We start from the raw sequence: 19,039 nt of genomic DNA on the forward strand, positions 1-19,039 counted from the left end.
GAGGTATTTGTGATAATTAACAATGATCCAGTGAACTCGCTGACCTGGTGACCACTATACATCAATGCACAGCTACTGCCCAATGACCATGCTGACCTGGTGACCACTATATAGCAGTGGCATAGCAGCTGCCCAAGCAACCCCTCCCCTTTCCACTGCAGGGTTTAAAATTTCCATCAAACAACTTTGGGGGGGGGGGGCAATAATTACGTGTTGTGGTTGATGGGTGTGTCTTGCTATGCTATGGATATACAGAAAACATTTGAGAACTGATTGAATCTAGTTATTATGAGCATTTTGACCCATTATATGGACAGGTCTGACTGACAGCACAATTTACATTTTTTGCATTAACTGCAGCTACCATCCAAAACTTTCAAAGCCTTTTCACCCTATTTATCAGGTAATATGTTAGTATCATGTGTCATTCAATACAAATAAAAATATAAATGAATTGTCATTTTCTGTAAATCAATTCTGTAATTATTTTGAATATTCCCTTAAGGTAGAAACCTAATCTTGAACTTTCATTTTCAAGCTACAAAGCCAATCTTTGTCTCCAATTGTCTGTAGGTGAAAGTATTGTGATTTCATCTGGGTAACCTTTCCTTCAATGTTGCCATTCATAGGGAACACTCATGTCAATCTCCCCCTAAATTAGAAATTTACCTTTATTGCACCTGTGATGTACTACATAAAGAGGACAGTGTACTTATTTTAGGACATATGAATTAAGTGCAGATAGTTTTTTAACAAAGTGGTATTATTGGTAAAATATTTCAGGAATCAATATCACACATTTATATTATACAAGGCAGAAATGACAGATGCGAAAGGAGGAAGATAATGATGTAGTAAACGGATGTGAATAGTCTGCAGCAAAACAGCAATGCATTATCCCCACTATTTTCTCAGTACCCCCATCTATACTACACATATATAACATAGGTGTCACCCCTCCCCTCTAGATTGCAATCAGGGGATGGATCCAATTTTCCCAAACTAATGTACAGATCTGCATACCACCCCCAATTATCTTCCAATAGTGAGGTCTGAATATCAAATGGTGTAGGATGAACTGCATGAGATTAATTTTGTATGCTTGTACACACATATGGACAGACAGGATAACATAATCTCCACTTTCTTGAAGAAGTCAGGTGAAATATATACCAAATTATAAAAGCCCTTAATCCCTCCCCTTTGATCAGTAATACACATTATCTGATAATTTGTGTCATTCAGCTGTCTTGTTATTTATAGGCATTAACTGAAGTAACTGGGATCTTTACCACAATCTCTGATAACATCCAAGTAGGCAACAATGCCATTATTGTTGTCCTTTACCTGTTCCATATCATTTGTTGATAATGATATAGTGTGTAATAGATACACGGTCTTGTTAAGGGTATATCTTCGGGTGTATAGCTGTTATAGAATCCTAACCAATTACTGTACCTGCGTGCATGTAATGTCAGCTCGAGTTGAGACCAATCCATACATATAAACTAGAGTATAACAGAATAGATTATTAGGTTAACTTGCTTTTCAACGAAACAGATCATCTCACTAAATTGTCTTTAACTCTTATTTGCACAAGTCGAGAAAGTGTAAATAAACGCATTCCTAATTGTACAACAACTGAGCAAACAACATTCAGCACAAAAAAAGGCGTCTTGGAACATCCAGATATACAATGCAATTACAAATTGTAAGGTGACGTGAACTGCCTATACTCATTTACAAGTCAAGTACAACTGCACAGACTGCCATTACATAATGCACTGCCAGACCAGGGTCTTTGAACTTTGCTAGGAGTAATCAGTAGAACTAACAATGTTTTTTTGCAGTTCAATTTGACTTAAGAGAACATTTAGTAGGTATGATTATAAAAAACATTCAAATAGTTATGACATCAACATTTTGCAACTGTTTTTCATAAAATATTTTGTACATTCTCAATATCAGCACTAATTGATATATGGCTAATTATTAAAATAAATACTTGGACTTTGTATGAAGTGCCATCTAAGTAAATAGGAGTGATCATCTCTATTCTGGTAAAAGGGCCATTGAAACTACTGGCTAGCATGTATTGGAACAAACAACAACTTGTAAAATGTTGCTCCGCTCTGAAAATTGCTGGGCAGGTGGCAACATATGATGGGACAGTACTGTCCAACCCGCGGCCCATGGGTTGATTTTAAATGGCCCGCCAGTGCTCGAGCAGCTATATAGTAGTTGCTTTTCAGTTTTCTGCTGCGGCCCTCAGCTTCAAGAAAAACATTTTTCAGTGGCCAATGGTGTCAAAAAGGTTGGACATCACTGTGATAGGATCTATTACCAGACGGACACACAGAAAAGGAAAATCTTGTCAATGCCACCTAAATTAAGAGCAAACAACTATAAAAAAGAAAAAGAAATAAAGATTAGAAATGTGAATATGGACACCACTGCCCCACCAATGTTTGAAACAAACCAACATATGAAACTTCACCATGGCAAGACAGAGAACTCTACTGATGAAGATAAGAACTGACAAACTTGCACAACACCAGCTACCTAACCGCTGCTGCGGTGTGACTTTTAACATTTTAAAACTTAATGCATTCAACACAGACAAATTGAAAACGAAAATTACATCTGCCAACACTATTTACTATCAGGAGGCTCCGGGTGGCCAAGTGGTCTAAGATGTTCCCCATTACAGGTCACTGGCATCTCACCTCTGTCTGCAAGAGTTCAAATCTCAGGTTCAGCTAACATGGGTATGTGAGAATGATTGCCAGTAGCCCCCTGGGGTTTGGTGGTTTTCCCCAAGATTTTCTGAGGTTCTTCCTCAACCAGGTATACTGGGTACCATGTATTGCTCAAGAAATGGTTGTTGTTGTTGTTGTTGCTGCTTTTGTAGGGTTTAATGCCATTTTTCAGCACACGATAGACTATACATGGTGGCCAGTATTAATGGCGGAGGAAGAACCTGGGAAAACCCCAGAAAGAACCACCAACCCACTAGAAGCTACTGGCAAGCTTTCTCACATACCCACATTGGCCGCATCCAAGACTTGAACCTATGCAGGCAGAGATGAGATGGCAGAGATCCGTAACGGAGAGCGCTTTAGACCACTCAGCCACTCAGGGCCCCTAAAAATGGTGGTTAAGCCCACACAAAAAATTATCACTTGAAAATATTATGAATATTTAAGCAACTAATCTGTTTAACATAACAAAACAAGAGTCTCTTAAAAGGACTGACACTAAATGCTCAAAAGAATTTCTATGAAATCAAGACAAGACCTTTTCTTTCTTTCAACTGCAAAATGTTGAAAGCATCTCTATTATTCTTGTGCTATAAAAAGATTTACATGATGGCCCCTATGTTGGCAGTTTTGGTTTTAAGATGGACATGTTTTCATTTAGGACCAACTAGACATCACAAGAGTGTCAATATGACCATCCATTTATAAGGAAAAGCAAGATGGCCACCACTGTGGCCATGTTGGATATCAGATTGCCACAGTTTTTATTAAAGAACAACCTGATATCATCAGGAGACTTCTGATGAAAACCCAATGTCAATATGACCTTTTGTTTACGAGATGTATCATTAACCAGATTCTCAAGATAGCTGCCAATAGTCACCATTTTGGATGTCGGATTGATACCATTTTCATACATGAGCAAACTGACACTGAGAGAAGAGATCTGGTGGTAACTCCATGGCAATCAATCTTTGATATCTAGGAAAAGTAGCCACAAGATTGCCACATGGAAGTTGTATTGGAGATCAGATTAGCACTATTGTCATTTAGCTCTGACTAGACACCATACAAAACCCAATGTTGATATGACTTTCAAGATGAGTAACAGTAACAAGATTTTTTTGATGGTTGCCTTTGTAGCCACACTAAATATCAGTATATTTAGATGAGCAGCCAACCAGTCTGTAAAAAGTCTTACTTAAAACCCCATGTTGAGTTACTCGCCAATTTAAGAGTATTGATAACAAAAGTTTCAAGATGTGGTGGCTGCATTAGATACCCAAGTGGCACCATTTTCATTCAGGATCAACTATACCCACAGATGAATGTGTGCACATGGTTTCATGGCATGTAGTTTAGGTACAGTAATGATAACAAGTCTGTGCTGATGAACCAATGGATAATGAACAACTGGCCATCACTAAGTTTCTTCTGCTCTAAGACCAACTAAACAATTTAATATTACAACATGTTCTATGATCTATTCTGTCTGTAACTTAAACTGTAAAACTTTGGCAACAGATTGTCCCATAGATCCATCCCTTGCTACATTTGGTCAAAAAAGATGTTTTATCTTTCAGGTTTCCCTTAACACATCTGCATGTTAAGCATCATATGAAACATATTTCCTGTTAAGGATAGATATACAGTAATTTTAAAAGTCAGCATTAGAGTGTTGATGCTTAAATTTTGAAATAACATTGTAAATATGCTTGTAAAAATGTTGTTCACTGTCCATTTGAGCTCTTTTAGATATTTGTTTTACATGGGTAAATGTGGTATTTTTGTGATAGAGTTGAACTACTCCAAGTAGTCACCTCTATGAAATGACAAAATAAGCCTTGAAAGACAGGTAAAGTGGTGCAAGGGATCTTGAAAAAAGTGGCCATTTAACACAGGTCATTCCCCACTACAGGTAACTTTTTAAGCAGGTCTGACAATTAATATTGTTTGCCACCAAACTTAATATGTCCTTCTATAATACTTGAAAATACTGGCAGAACAAATTTCACACTCGTCTCTGATGGTAGATCTTGTCACATTATGGTGTTTGTTTTACACAGACCAATACAGTAATGCTATTCAAACAATGACTCTCTTTATGTGACTATCTTTACAATGCCAGTGTTTGTATTTGAATAATGCAATCACATGGCTGTCCAAGTTTGTTAATACATTTGATTCAGAATGAAACAGAGCTATTAAACTATTCTATATTAAACCGATAATGCAAAAACACAGGATGTGACAAATTTCAAAATTTAAGAGAGGTAGAAATGTCACCAAGAAATGTTTCTTCATTTGCTGTTTTAAGGCGCAGCAACACGTGAATGCTACATCATGCTGAGGCAATAGTACTTTTCCAAAGAACACCCCCCCCCCTCCCTTTGGCATACTGAGCAAATGTAGCATCCATCCCCTAAATTCATTAGCCCATTCCATTGTAAAAATTTCATGGTAATGTTTTGAACAAAAAAGAAGTTGAACAAGTCAATTCTTCAGTTCTATTTGTATTCTGTAGCTGAATGGGCAACTTAAATTCAGCATTGTGGAAGTATCTATCCAGGACTCTGATAGCCTGTGTACTCTTGACAAAAAATTGGTCTAATCCTGAATTATACAACAATTCTGCTAAAAACACTTGCTTCCACTGTATGGACTCATGTAGTATGTTCTAAGTACATGTATATGCTTTAAGAACCGTAAAACAAAGGAATGAATATCACAAGTAATTAGAACTCCACCACTCCTTTCCCCACCCAAATTTGCCCCAGTGGCCGAGTGTTCCAAGGCACTTCCTTTACCAATCACAGACATCTCACCAGTGTCTGCATGGGTTCACGTCTTGACCAAACCAAAGTGGGTATATGAGAAAGCTTGCCAGTATCTTCCTGTGGCTAAATGGTTCTTCCTCCACCAAATATACTGATCACCATGTAAGAAATATCATCTACGTGCTTGATCATGATGTAAGAAATATCATCTACGTGCTTGATCATCGTGTAAGAAATATCATCTACGTGCTTGATCATCATGTAAGAAATATCATCTATGTGCTTGATCATCGTGTAAGAAATATCATCTACGTGCTTGATCATCGTGTAAGAAATATCATCTACGTGCGAGGCCGAATGTATAGGTCACTACTATTTAAATGTAAGACAATGACAGTGATTATTTTGTTTGTTATACCTTTCAATGACTAATTCAGTTTGTAAGATACCTATTTGGTGAATTCTGGTGTATCTGATAAATTTGGTAAACCATCCATGGGATCATTATGATAATAATTTGCTCTGGTGTCTGTGTGCATATATACAGTAAAACCCGTCTTGAAAGGCTGTCTCTTTTGCCAAAAAATTATGGTCTCTCATAACAGGTCACAATGCTATATAATCAATACATTTGTGCATTGAGAATGTGGTCTCTAAACAGGTGGTCTCACACAGCAGTGGTCTTTCATGGCAGATTACTCTCTCTCTCTCTCTCTCTATATATATATATATGAACGAGGAAATAAACTAGCAGTGCAATCCGACCTACTGCCTAGATATGCAGGTAGTATAGGATTTAATGGAGATAATAAGAAACTACAATAGTTTACAAGTTATGTTAACAAACTTGTTTTTCAATAGTAAATAATGTAGCTTAACGAATTGTGTCAGTATCATCAGGGAATCAACCTGATGTGTAATGCTTTGTAATGGACTACAGCCAGTTCTTGTCAACTTTTGCTTTTTTTTAGTGATGTCGTATTTGATCTGAAAATCATCCACAGGTTAACAAAAGATGCAACCCAAAATAAGTTGTCTTTGCAGTGATGTGAAAATGTATCATTTAATTGAACAGGGGTACAATGTCGGTCTGGTGACAGTGAAAACCACATCAACAGGTTGATTTCTTACGTTTTGGAGCAACAATGACCTTACCCACCCACCCCGGCCCACTCAAGATGCAACACTAACTGAACCCAATTAGTGTTAGCAGTGGTCAGTGGTACATCAACTGATAGGTAGTTGGATTCAGGTCCATCAAAGATGCAGTAAAAACTCTCTTTATGCATGTCTGACTCAGAATGAAACTATAATCTCTGGTCATTCCTGTTCATTTTACTAAAAAGTCACATGCATACCAATTTTCCCCTATATGGATGTTAATTTTTTTGTTGTGTTGTTGCATATTTTGTAGCCACTTAACCCAATTCATTGTATCTTATTGTGAACCTGCCCTTTAAAAGATGTCCAACATAGCTATACAATAACAATATGTTTCAAAGTAAACACGATGTTTACTTCTAGATTTTACATCAATAACATGTCAATAATACTAATAACATTAGCGAGATATTCACCTAGATATCATCCCAAGTCCATGCTCTGCCAGCAGTGATACAGAAAACCACACCTTTATTCCTATCATGCTTCTCATATCTTGTTGCTTGAAGAGTCTCTACCAATATCCACACCAGGCTGTCTTTTAAATCTATTGCATCTTAAATATTTGCCAAAACAATATGAATCTTTTTTTAATAAATAAAAGTTACCTTTTGACTGTAAAAGCAAAATTGTCAAGTGATCTCGCTTATACACATAACTGACAGAATGCTACATATCTCCTTAGACAGGCACTAGGAATGTAATGTGAACAGCTTACGCAGGCGAGACCAGCATATATTGCACAAATATTGCAATTTAAGCTAATGAATCAGAGGACTGTCATTAATACATACAGAAATAAAAACAATTTTTTGACTAGTGAGATTTCATGTCAGCAGCCCAATATTTACATTTTGACACGATTCTCCTCCTCTCATCATCCTTGCCTTGTAGGCCAAAATCAATTATTGCCCCTTAATTATGTGCGTGGGTGGGTGTGTGGGTGTGTGTGTGTGGGGGTAGGGGGTGTAATAAAAGAAAGCCAGACTAACACGAAAAGCTTATTTTTCACCCTAATAGCATTTATAACTCAATGAAATACATCAGCATAAAAATCTATAAAAGAGTCAGTTAAGTTACCATAGTGTCCAATTTCATTTACAGGACCAATCACTAGTAAATCTGTACATAGTTCCTCATATTTAATTTCTGCAACATAAACCTCTGTTAAAGGCCAACTGCGTACATGTACCTGAATGATCATTTAAATAACTGACAACTAATTTAATTAGCAGAACTGACTTAATTACTCTGGTAAGAAACAGTATATTTTAGCGCTGCTTACGAACAACATATGAACCAAGCAATAATTGACATGCCTATATTATGAATATTGATTGACATAGCTTTATTATTACTACTGCCAATATCACTGTGCCCTCAAACAATAAGCCGCATATTGATAATAGGGACTTGTTGCTGTTCTAACACTATCTAACAGCCTGAGAGGAATAGGGCAATTATGTGGATCAAGAAAACTGAGCTTGCTGGTAGGACTTGACAGAGATAGAGGTTACTGTGAAACATGGTACAGTGTTTGCTATGTATAGTAGATCAATTATTAGTAAATCCAAGAATTTCATCCCTGTAATACTGCTGCATTTTCAACACTCCCTTTGACAACTCGTATGTCAATTACCAAGTTATTGACTTGTTGGCTCTAAGCAAGATTTATATTACAAACTATAAAGTGCTTACTTGAGTAATTTGACAGCATTTTGACACCCTCTGAATTACAGGTAAAAATATGACATTATTTTAAGAACAGATAATTTGATCAAATCTATTAACTTTTCATCCAGTTTTAAATGACACAAAATACACACAGCTAACAAATTGTTGACAAAAAATGCAATGAAGAAGGCAGATAGATGGCATCCAGGTACCATACATGCTCACCATGAAGTTCAGTCCAGATGCAAACTGCACAGACCCAATTGTGCCACTGCATAATGCATGATCTGGGTCTTTGCAGTTTGTTAGGAACAATCAGTGGGGCAACCCTGGTAGGCACTAATCTGCCAGCATATTATGTGATTGCAGATTCAGGATCTATGTTGCTTGAAGATGGACTAGCAAATCTACCGCATATACTCATTTATAAGTCAAACTGCAAACAACAATGATCCTGATCTCCTGTTCCATAATGTGCCTATAGATCAGAGTCTATGCTGTTTGTTGTACTGATTACTCCTAACAAACTACATAGACAAAGATCTGCCAGCACATTATGTGATGGTAGATATGGGTTTGTGCAGTTTGCAGTTGGACTTAATTTATAAGCAAGTAGGTATAGACATTATGATAATTCTTTTCTTTTACTTCCTCTGCAGATTGAAAATGGTAAATGGTTGCTGAGTTTAGAGTACTGAAAATCATAAAATTTATAAAGAGTAACTTTCTTGATAAAATAAGGGTTTAAAAAAAACAGTTCACCAAAATTCACATGCTTTAACTAGTAAATGTCATTTAATACACCTAAAGGCTTGAGATCAATTAAGTCATTCACAAAAAGAAGCAAGTAATATATTTGTTTAATGCTGAGAACAAAAAAAAATGAATGTATATCCTTTATATAGAGCATGTAGCAACACGGGGAAAACCTTAGAAAACAAAATCAGCGCACAAGCACTTTTATTCAGCCAGGAATGAAATCAAAGCCAGCTTTTATGAAATATATTTATGGAAGCCAACACCCTAAACCTCTCAGCCACACTTTTAGTGTAGCAAGTAATTGGTACTGTAAATAATTTACCAAATTCCTTAAAAAAAAGATAGAAATGTAGTCTGATGACTGTGTGTGGTTGCAAGTAATAACAGCTGATCCTCTATAACTGTGTGTCTACAGCCAGATGTATATAATATTATGACCAAAAAATTTTAAACATTTTGTTGACATGAACAAAGAAGTATACTTCTGTTTAACACTGAAGCATACAAATGCTTTGATGTCGGGGTAAAGCAAGTTTTCACACCTAAGAGCCAAAATGAGAACACTAACCAAATATTTTCCCAGTCTGCTGGGAATATGACCCAAAACTGAAACAAGAATCAAAATCTGTTTCTTCCCCCCAACAAATTTATTTCAGAATTTTCATTGTTAAACCTTTTATTTTTTAGTCTAAAGTTTATATGGAATACCATAGATTACATTAAGATACATAATTTGCACAGAAGTTTGAGTCCAACTGCAAACAACAATGATCCTAATCTGCCATAGCATAATGCTCCTGCAGATCAGGGTCTATGTTGCTTGTTATACTGATTACTCTTCACAAGTTGCACAGACCCAAATCTGCCTGTGCATTATGTGATGGCAGATCTGGGTCTGTGCTGTTTGCAGATGCATATATATATATATATATATATATATATATATATATATATATATATATATAATTAAAATATTTGGAATATGAATGACAATTCTAAATTGTTATTAAATATAAACATATCAATTATTTATTTTTATTGTATATTTCATATATTTACATTATTATGACAAAGCCAAAATAACATGGACTTGTTCCATTTTTAAGCCTCTGGTCCTTTCCTGTTGCCACTCAACTTGGAGGAAATGTGATACCAGTTCTGTCATTTTGTTTGTAACCGAACTCTGCTCTACCTGATTTGACATGTATTTGTGCAATTTAGTATGATCTATACTTACAATAAAGAAATGTTACCTTTATCAACCACATATTTCATTGGGGAAGGGCAGTACTTATTGATTTTGTCCAATTTTCTAAACAAAACTGGTTACATGCTGTTTGACAGAGACATTTTAAATGTAGTCATGGTTATGTTTATATGTACAATGTACCCTCTTACCCAGTTATTAAGAATAACAAAAACAAAAATCTAGAGTATGTGGTGAAGTGCAGTGGGGGTTGGGGAGGAGGTGTTTGCTTTCAAAACACTTTAAACACGTCATTGGCTTTATCATGCAGACAAAGTGGAAGCCAAGCCCCTATCACAACGATACACAAAGGGAGCTGACCCAAGCTGGTCAGGATGGGTACTGAACCCACCACCCTTGGTTTTCAAGTCTTTTGTTCCATCACCTGCATGTTTTAAATCCCTCGCTATAATGTCAGAAGTGAATGTGGAAGCTGTACCATACTTTAAACTAACTTAATGTTTCTTGCACTTCTGATGAATTCAAACATAAACTGGAAGGGAGGAAGGACAGATAAATCTATAGTTGTAACACAGGGAAACACAAAATGTTGTGTGTGGACTATTAATCTGTAAGATTCTAAAGCCAATCACATTTTTAAATTTTTTAGCATTAAGTAAAAACTAATCATACAATACAAAATGTCAGTGCTGATATTTATGATTGGGATGATTCAGTCTTACTACTGAAAGAAGCGATGTTGTGATGCCTGTTCATGAAACCAGAAGCAAATCAAGAATAAATCACAAAGTTGTTAGCCGATATCAACAGCCACACAAACTAAATTCTAATTGCTTTTCTCATAAAATACTTAACTGTAATGCAATTTTCCTTATGAAAGTATATCCAAGGCAAACAAGGGGTAGAGTTTTTCAAAATTGTGTGCCATTCTGATTGGCTGAAGAGTGACAGTAGCTAAAGGCTAAAGTCGATTAACATGCAGTTAATTTTCTTTAACAAAACAAATATGGTTAATCACATGGTCATTTCTCTACGATTTTATTTTAAACTTCAATTTTTTTTAAAAACAGCAATATAATTTACAAACAAAATAGCATGTAGCAATTCTGCAATCCTTTTAAAGACTTTTCTTGACAGCTGAATTTGTGGTTTTTTTTAATAAAAAGTATGCTATGGACTGATTTGAAACAGAACCAACTGCCTTAAATAAGATGCCTTGAAGCTACACTGTTTATTTCTCTTATTTTTATTTTAAAAAAATAAAAAGAGATTTCTAACATTTCAAGCATGTGTACATTCTTGTACCCATTTGGCAAAAACATTTTCACTTCACTTTTTATGAAGTTTAAATTAAAGATACTGTATTTGAGCGCTGAATCTTTAATTACATAAACTATTTCATGTACTGTGAGTGTTTGTCTACTTGTTTTTCTGAAACTTACTGTCTTACAACAGTATATGTCTACGGGTTTGTAATGGCACATAAAACAGAAATGTTTATCCATTGAAAATAAATGGAGGCTACAAAATTATGTACATTGCAAAACATTTTCAGTATAAAATATCAAAGCTTACAAAATTCTTCTAGCAATGAAAGAGTTCATTTTGAGCCCTGGAATCTGACAGCAGTGAGTTTGAGCTCATATGGCAATAATGTGTATTAAGCAGTCACCTAAAGACAAAGATGAATTACTTGGTTCCAACATTCCTTAAAAGGCACAGGTTAAAATGACGAAATTGGGTGGATTGAAGTCATTAGTTAAAAATCAAGTTTTCTATAAAGAACCAACACTAAATTTTGAGGTCCCACTGCCACACTAAAGATGTAAACATTCTGAACTGATGGTAATCAGATCATGTATCATTATTTCAACTATTGCATTTTCTTTCAACCCCCAAAAACACACACACACACACAAACACACATCACAACTTAATTAATCTAATATGGCTTGATAAATGTGGAATGGAACAATAGTTTTAATTTTTGTCAGATCTGGGAAAGCACATAATAATTTTTTAGTGAATTTATAGGATGGCTTAAAAAAAAAACACTGATCTTCTTGTTATTCCCATTACAATTTTCTTTCTTGGAAAAAAAATCAGGGTTATATAACAATGTTTGTTCATCTCCTTAGCACTGCTTGACTTGATAATAGTTAGGGCACAAGCTTAAGTGGGATACCAGATATATATCACAGGGTGGGGCAACAGAAAAGGTACCGGCAGAAAAATGTAGGATGCTTTTACCAAGTCACAAGTTAGCATTAATTAAAACATGGAATGATCAGACAAAAGAAAGCTGCCTTCATACCATAACACACTAAAACATTTAAGATTAGTTGTAGCCCAGTCAATAATTTCTAATTCTCCAAGATGAATGCTAAATTTTACATTCCAAGTGCTGCAAAAATGAAGATTAGTATTAAAAAATTTGGGCTACTAATGTAAACTTGTGTTTTAGTCAGAACCTAGTTATATCACCAGTTAATATCTTTATCAAATTAATACATATATTCAGGTACATGGATTTCTTGCAATTTTTGTCTTATATCCCCCAGATTTTGACCCTGTACAAACCCCACCCACCCCCATACACTTTTTCTTCAGTAATGAACTTAAATATAAGCCAACAACTTTTCATTTGTGGATATCCATCCATGTCACTGTTGGAGCTAGCAATGGTCGCAGTCAAGAAAGGTGACACAAACTTGAAGTTGGCAGTGAATATCTATTTTAAAACAATATACACTGTATCTGGCAATAAAGACATTCCAGGTATGTGGTCAAGTTATTAAGTGTTTGGTAATCATTACTATAACAAATTTTCCAGGTTAAAGTCACCCCTATGGTGAGGAAGATTTAATTTATTTTCAGTCTGAAATAATTATAAAAGAGACTAAATTTATGCAGATACCGAGAGTACAGTCAAGTTAAATGGGACCAAGACCTGGAATGGAAAATTCCATGGTGCATCTCATTTCAGGTTAATCAGATATTAAAAACTGCTGTTTTCCTGCCTGATTTGAGCACTTGGTAAAACTCGTTGCAATAATTCAAGTCTCCACTGAAAATATATGAAAGCACTGTGTATACCACAAAGGTGATGTACCAAAATAAACTGTTACTTAGGCAAGATTATCTGATTTTTATAGCACTGTTAATGCATTATGTAGTACTATTTTCCTTTGTCCCTCAGAAATGTTTTGTGTCCACCAGATGTGGAGTGTGGAAGACAAAAATGTCCTCTTCACTTTGGGATTCTATCTGCAACATTGATTTCAGGTGCAGAGTACCTTGATTTGTGATCTCCACATTATCACCATGATACTGGAATTGATAGGTGTGTTGGATCGATTGGTTGAGTCCTTGTAATTTTATGACACAGCAACACTTTGAAGGTTATACTATGCCAGGGCAAGTAGATTCAAGTACTTGCCCAAGGACATTTGATGGTTGCCCATCCAGTTTGATCTTATGGTGGGAAATGAACTGGCACTGTTCTGGTCAGAAGTGTAATACCTTGACCACTGACCTACAGTGGCTTCCTGATGGATGGGTGCAGAATGGAGCTTTGATTGACAAGCTATAGTATGTGTAAACATATAGGACATATTTTACATCTGGAGGTAAAGTATCAGTCTTGACCTTTTATGAAATTATTAAGTTTAAGACTGCATTTTGATGTTAATGATCAAGTGTCTAATTAATATTCTTAATATGCAACTGATACCCTTGGTTGGTTTTAACTTTAATTTAAAAACTGGGATGTGCTTAACAAAAACATTAAGTCATTGACCACAATAAGCTGAAGCAGTCCTTTGTCATGGGATCAAGAAAAAAAGGCCTGATTTCATCATGCACAAAAACCCCACCTTTAATGTTAATTATCAAACATATTTCACTTATAAAAGGTTAAGTAAAACATACAAATGTTGAAGGCATGTTAAAGGTAATATTTGTAGTATTATAAACTTGACATTCAATGAGAAGGAAAAAATCTCTTATTAAATACTGCAATGATTCTTATTAGCTTGCAAAAAATACTCTATCAGTGAAAAATAAAACTTACTGAAAAATTTTTAAACTCTTCAAATATTTTTATATCCTTTTGATCCATAAAACAAACAGCATGATAAAAATTAAGTTTCAAAAAAAATTTGGGCCTAAAAAGTTAAGTTTATATATTTGTTAACTGTTTTAATACTTTAGCATGAAAGTATGCTTGTGATTTTATATTTTAAAGGTCATAAGCTGACTAATGTCTATATTTGTTTTCTATAAAGTTTATGTACAATAGCTTGGTTTCATACTTGAATAAAAAGTTCAAGCCAATAAGTTAAGTTGCAAGGCAGAAAATAATATATTTTACTCTAAGTAAAATTCATTAAATTAAATACACTTTGCAAACTTTTCATCAGAGTCATATCAACAGTGTTACAAAAAATTGCAAAGTTAATCCCGCATAATCTGTTGTGTAGAATCGACTCATCATATCATTAGTACCATTGTCGAGATATTATCAGGAAGTGGCCTGTTACCTTTTTTTCCTTTCCCCAATATATACATGTAGTGGTTGGTCTCTACAAGGGTCAATCCCTGTGTCCTTTTGTCGTCGGGCTCTGTGGAGTTTATTTTAAAATCACCTCAATAGATTTTCTCGCCAATCGGTCTATTGTTGTCACGTCTGGGTGATTTTCAATTGACCTAGCGAGCGTAACGGTTCGACCATTTTCATTCTACATGTGTGTTATTTACACACTGGATACAAGCTTTAACCTAATATATACTGTAATATGTTGTAATAAAGCATTATCGCCGAATAACACACACACACACACACACACACACTGCGCATAAACCTAACACTGTATCTAAATATGCTACACACAACACTATCGTGTAAACAAATATTTGTGAATGACAAGTGAAATTAGCCAAGTAAACAGCCTCCTATTTCGGAAGTCATCGGATGTTATGCTGCGGTCAGTGAGTGATCATTTCCCGTGCGTCGAAAGCGAGGGAAACTTAACTTTATATAGCAACTCCAAGTTGCTACCGAGATGTAAACAATAAAAAGATGTGCTACTGTGGCTGTTTTCTACTCAAGGAAAATAAACATTTGCGACAGTAGCACTGATTGGTTTGAGATTTATCGCCTGTGTCTGACAGTAACAAACTCAGCGTGACACCTAATAACTTCGATAATGTAGACAGTAATGTTATCCACTATCAACAGTTGCATACTGTCTGTGTCCATCACTCAGTGATATAAATTGACTTACCCTTATTGTGTTTGTCATGACGTCTTCATAAACAGCACTTCTGATTAACAACGGATGTCGACTTTCAAGAAATATTGTTGATTTTTCACAGCTATGAGCGAACAAAGCCCGGCGTGCCTCTCTCGACAATTTACGCTATGCTCGGTAAATCGCTCAATTCAGCACTTCATACAATAGCCAAGCTCCGCCGTCTCATGAATATGCATAGTTTACAGCGGCCCCGGTGCGAGCACACATAATAGCTCTATACACAGTTTGTGTTGAAACCAAATGGCCCATTCGTGCAAGTGCGAGCTATTTTTAGCCACGGACTGTGAATGGGACGAATAGCGAAATCATTGTTACAGGTACGCAAAGACCATCACGTTTGAGCCATGTTTACCTATACTGATATAAAATAAAAAGGTTAAACAGACAAGTTACATATAATCTACATATATACATTGTATCCCACAGCTAAAAGACCCGAGATTGTCAGTGCTTGCACAATATAGATATAAACTGCATTATCAAAAAAATTTTTAAACAGATTTAAATAAAAAAAGAAGAAAAATTTGCGAAGTAATTACCGGAAGGAAGCGAGCGCAATTTTATTTACTCTTTATGACACTTTTTGTTCTTTGATCTCAGGGTAATCATTATTTTTCAGCTAATTTCAAAGACAATATTACCTTTTCCACAAATTAGGAAATTTGTTGGGGTTGGGGGTTGGGGGGATTGCTGTGCATTTTTAATCACAAAATCCCCTCCGTCTAAAATTAAATGGCCAGCACCTTATTTCAATTTAAAGATTAGTTGTTTTTCTAAATTTAAAAAACGGGCTTACTAAAAGTATTGCCCAATATATTTATTTTTAAGGTATTTTTAATACCTAATTCTTATAAAAGAAGAGATTTTACAAACTCTGATATATAGTATTAAAAAAACTAAATCCAATTGATGAAAAAATAATACATATTCACAATGCATTTGAAGAAACAACAGATATTTAAAATTCGAATTATGTTAGGGAAAAATAAGATTCTTTCCTGTAAAAGATTCAAGGATAGGGAAGAGAAATATTAAAAAGTGACACTAATTTTAAAAGAAACTTATGAACGCTTAATTTTCATTATATATATATATATATATATATATATATATATATATATATATATATATATATATATACACACACACACGCAAACATTGATTAGAAAAATCGTTCGCTACAGTAATTTCATGAACTCATGTGTATAGTCTTTGTGACATTTTCAACCACTCACAACTGTCACCTAAATCAAGAACAAACGGGCAGGATATTTAAATGTAAACAATATTTACAGCGATAGCAAGACAAGGCTTACTCTGAATTTCCTCGTTTATAAGCAAATGCATTTTTATAAAAAAAAAAACTGTCAGGACAACCTAAAATAAATTTACAAAATAAAACTTTCACCTATGAAAAACGAAATTGGGCAAAATCTTTTTCTTATCAGGTATTAACACTTTGTTTACAATAAAATCAGATATTGTGTATTACGATTACGCTTATTGAAGGTAGGCTTACTATATCAGTAACCAACTTGAAACAATGGTGTGTATACCGATATTTCATCCGTAATTAGTGCTGAAAGATGGCGGTACCAAATTTAAAAATAAAAAAAAAGAATTTACACGTAAAATACAGCACATAGTTCAAAACGAGAATATATTTTAATGTCTAAGCTCTTTTTTATGTCAAATAAACAAAACTTGTCCAACTTGTGAAAAAGAATTTGGAAGCAAAGTTTACGCGCGTGTAACTTTAACGTATTTCTGGACCTGGATAGCACACGATACCCAGCGAATGTATCAAGTTTTCAAAATGTTTGCAGGTTGCAGACATACTTTTTCAGTCATAAGCGGACGTTACATTAGCCGTTTCATTAAAAACAAAACCTACATTCCTCAAGTTACTCTCTCTTCCGAATGATGGCGTTCCCTGAATAGAAAAGTGTTCTTCAAGTTATCAGAAAGAGCTTTATGAAAAATAATTTGGAAATAAATGATCACAATATCTGCGATTGGTGGAACTAAATACCTGCAATCAGCATCAAACTACCCGCTAATGAACGGCAATCACATATTATTCTTTTGTCTCGCCTGCGAATGCTTAATTAAGCAACTGGATGGTCGCATTTATTTCAGCATGCATAGAATCGATCATATTTTTTTAAATATTTTTTTTATTGACAGCATTTTGTTTATATTTGAACATCACCTCCTACAATAGTATAGTTTTTATCCTCATAAGCTCTAATTGCCGTCAAAAATTTCCTAGAATTGAAGATAAGACAATTTCGTTCCATTAACTGCTGAGGGTTGAAAGCATATTCGATATTCTTCAATAATCATATAATTTTTAGCTTAGCTAATGTAGTGACCATTTTGGATGTCAACTCGGCACCATGTTGATATAGTACCAAGTAAACAACATTAGAAATCTTTCTAGTGAGAAACCTCATGTCAGTACGACCACCCGTTCTGGTGAAGTAATGACAAGATTTGCAAGATGGCCCTTGTGTCAGCCGTATGTGGAGGTACGATTGGCGCCATTTTCATTTAGTACAAACCATTTATCATAAGAAGTTAATCTTTGAAAACCCATGTTGAGATGGTCTTCCGTGTGGAAGGAATATAAGTAACATTTTCTAGATGGTTATCACGATGGTTATACTGATGGAAAGTGTGCATCATTTTTAAATAGAACCAGCTACTTACCAAAAGAACTATTCTAATGAAAAACTCATGCCAAACTGACTCTTCATTTAAGAGAAAGCATTGATAATACGACTTTTAAAATGCACATGAACACAACGAAGTTACTGACTGCGGTGAAAAAAGTAGCAAACTGCCTTGCCAAAGGACACAACGCGATAGATGACCCGCGCTGATCAGATGGTAAAACATAAGACGTCTTCTGGTGAATACTCCATACTTATATGACTGTCCATACTAATTCTTAAGTAACGATAACAAGATTTTAAATTGTTTTTAGTAACATTTCTACTTAGGATCAACCAGACAACATGAGAAGACTTTTGGTGAAAGCACAATTTTGATATGACCAGCCATCTAGGAGAAGCCGCTATGACGAGACACCGTAGGAAAGACTTCTGGCGAAAGCCCCATGTCAGTTTGACCTTCTGTTCGCGAGAAGTAGAGATAACATACGTTTCAAAATGGCTGCTGTGGCAGTCATGTTTGATGTCAAATCTGGCTCCATTTTCATTTACAAGCAATTAGACATCAGTGAAAACCCCATGTTGATATGGCCATCCTTTCAGAAGGAATGACGATAACAAGATTTCAAGATGGCCCAAAAGGCGGCCATATCTCGTTGTTAAATATGAACCATTTTCACTCATGTCCAACTAGAAATCGTAAGAAATTTTC

At 35.1% G+C, this 19,039-nt stretch overlaps 1 protein-coding gene across 3 annotated transcripts in view; it reads right to left on the reverse strand.

Moving 5' to 3' along the window:
- The window catches only part of LOC149803406 (zinc finger MIZ domain-containing protein 1-like), a 410,193-nt gene that overhangs the window by 93,401 nt on the left and 297,753 nt on the right, over positions 1–19,039 (reverse strand). Inside the window, exon 1 of one of the 3 annotated variants that reach the window (XM_089953104.1) lies at positions 15,623–15,785. The exons of the other annotated variants lie outside the window; for them this stretch is intronic. The gene's annotated coding sequence lies outside the window, so the exon portion shown is untranslated. Of the gene's footprint in view, positions 1–15,622; positions 15,786–19,039 lie in introns of those variants that run through there. 3 annotated transcript variants of the gene reach the window in all.

Source organism: Sinohyriopsis cumingii, chromosome 3 (assembly GCF_028554795.1).
Source record: "Sinohyriopsis cumingii isolate HCF-2022 chromosome 3, ASM2855479v2, whole genome shotgun sequence".
NCBI classification, from domain to species: domain Eukaryota; kingdom Metazoa; phylum Mollusca; class Bivalvia; order Unionida; family Unionidae; genus Sinohyriopsis; species Sinohyriopsis cumingii.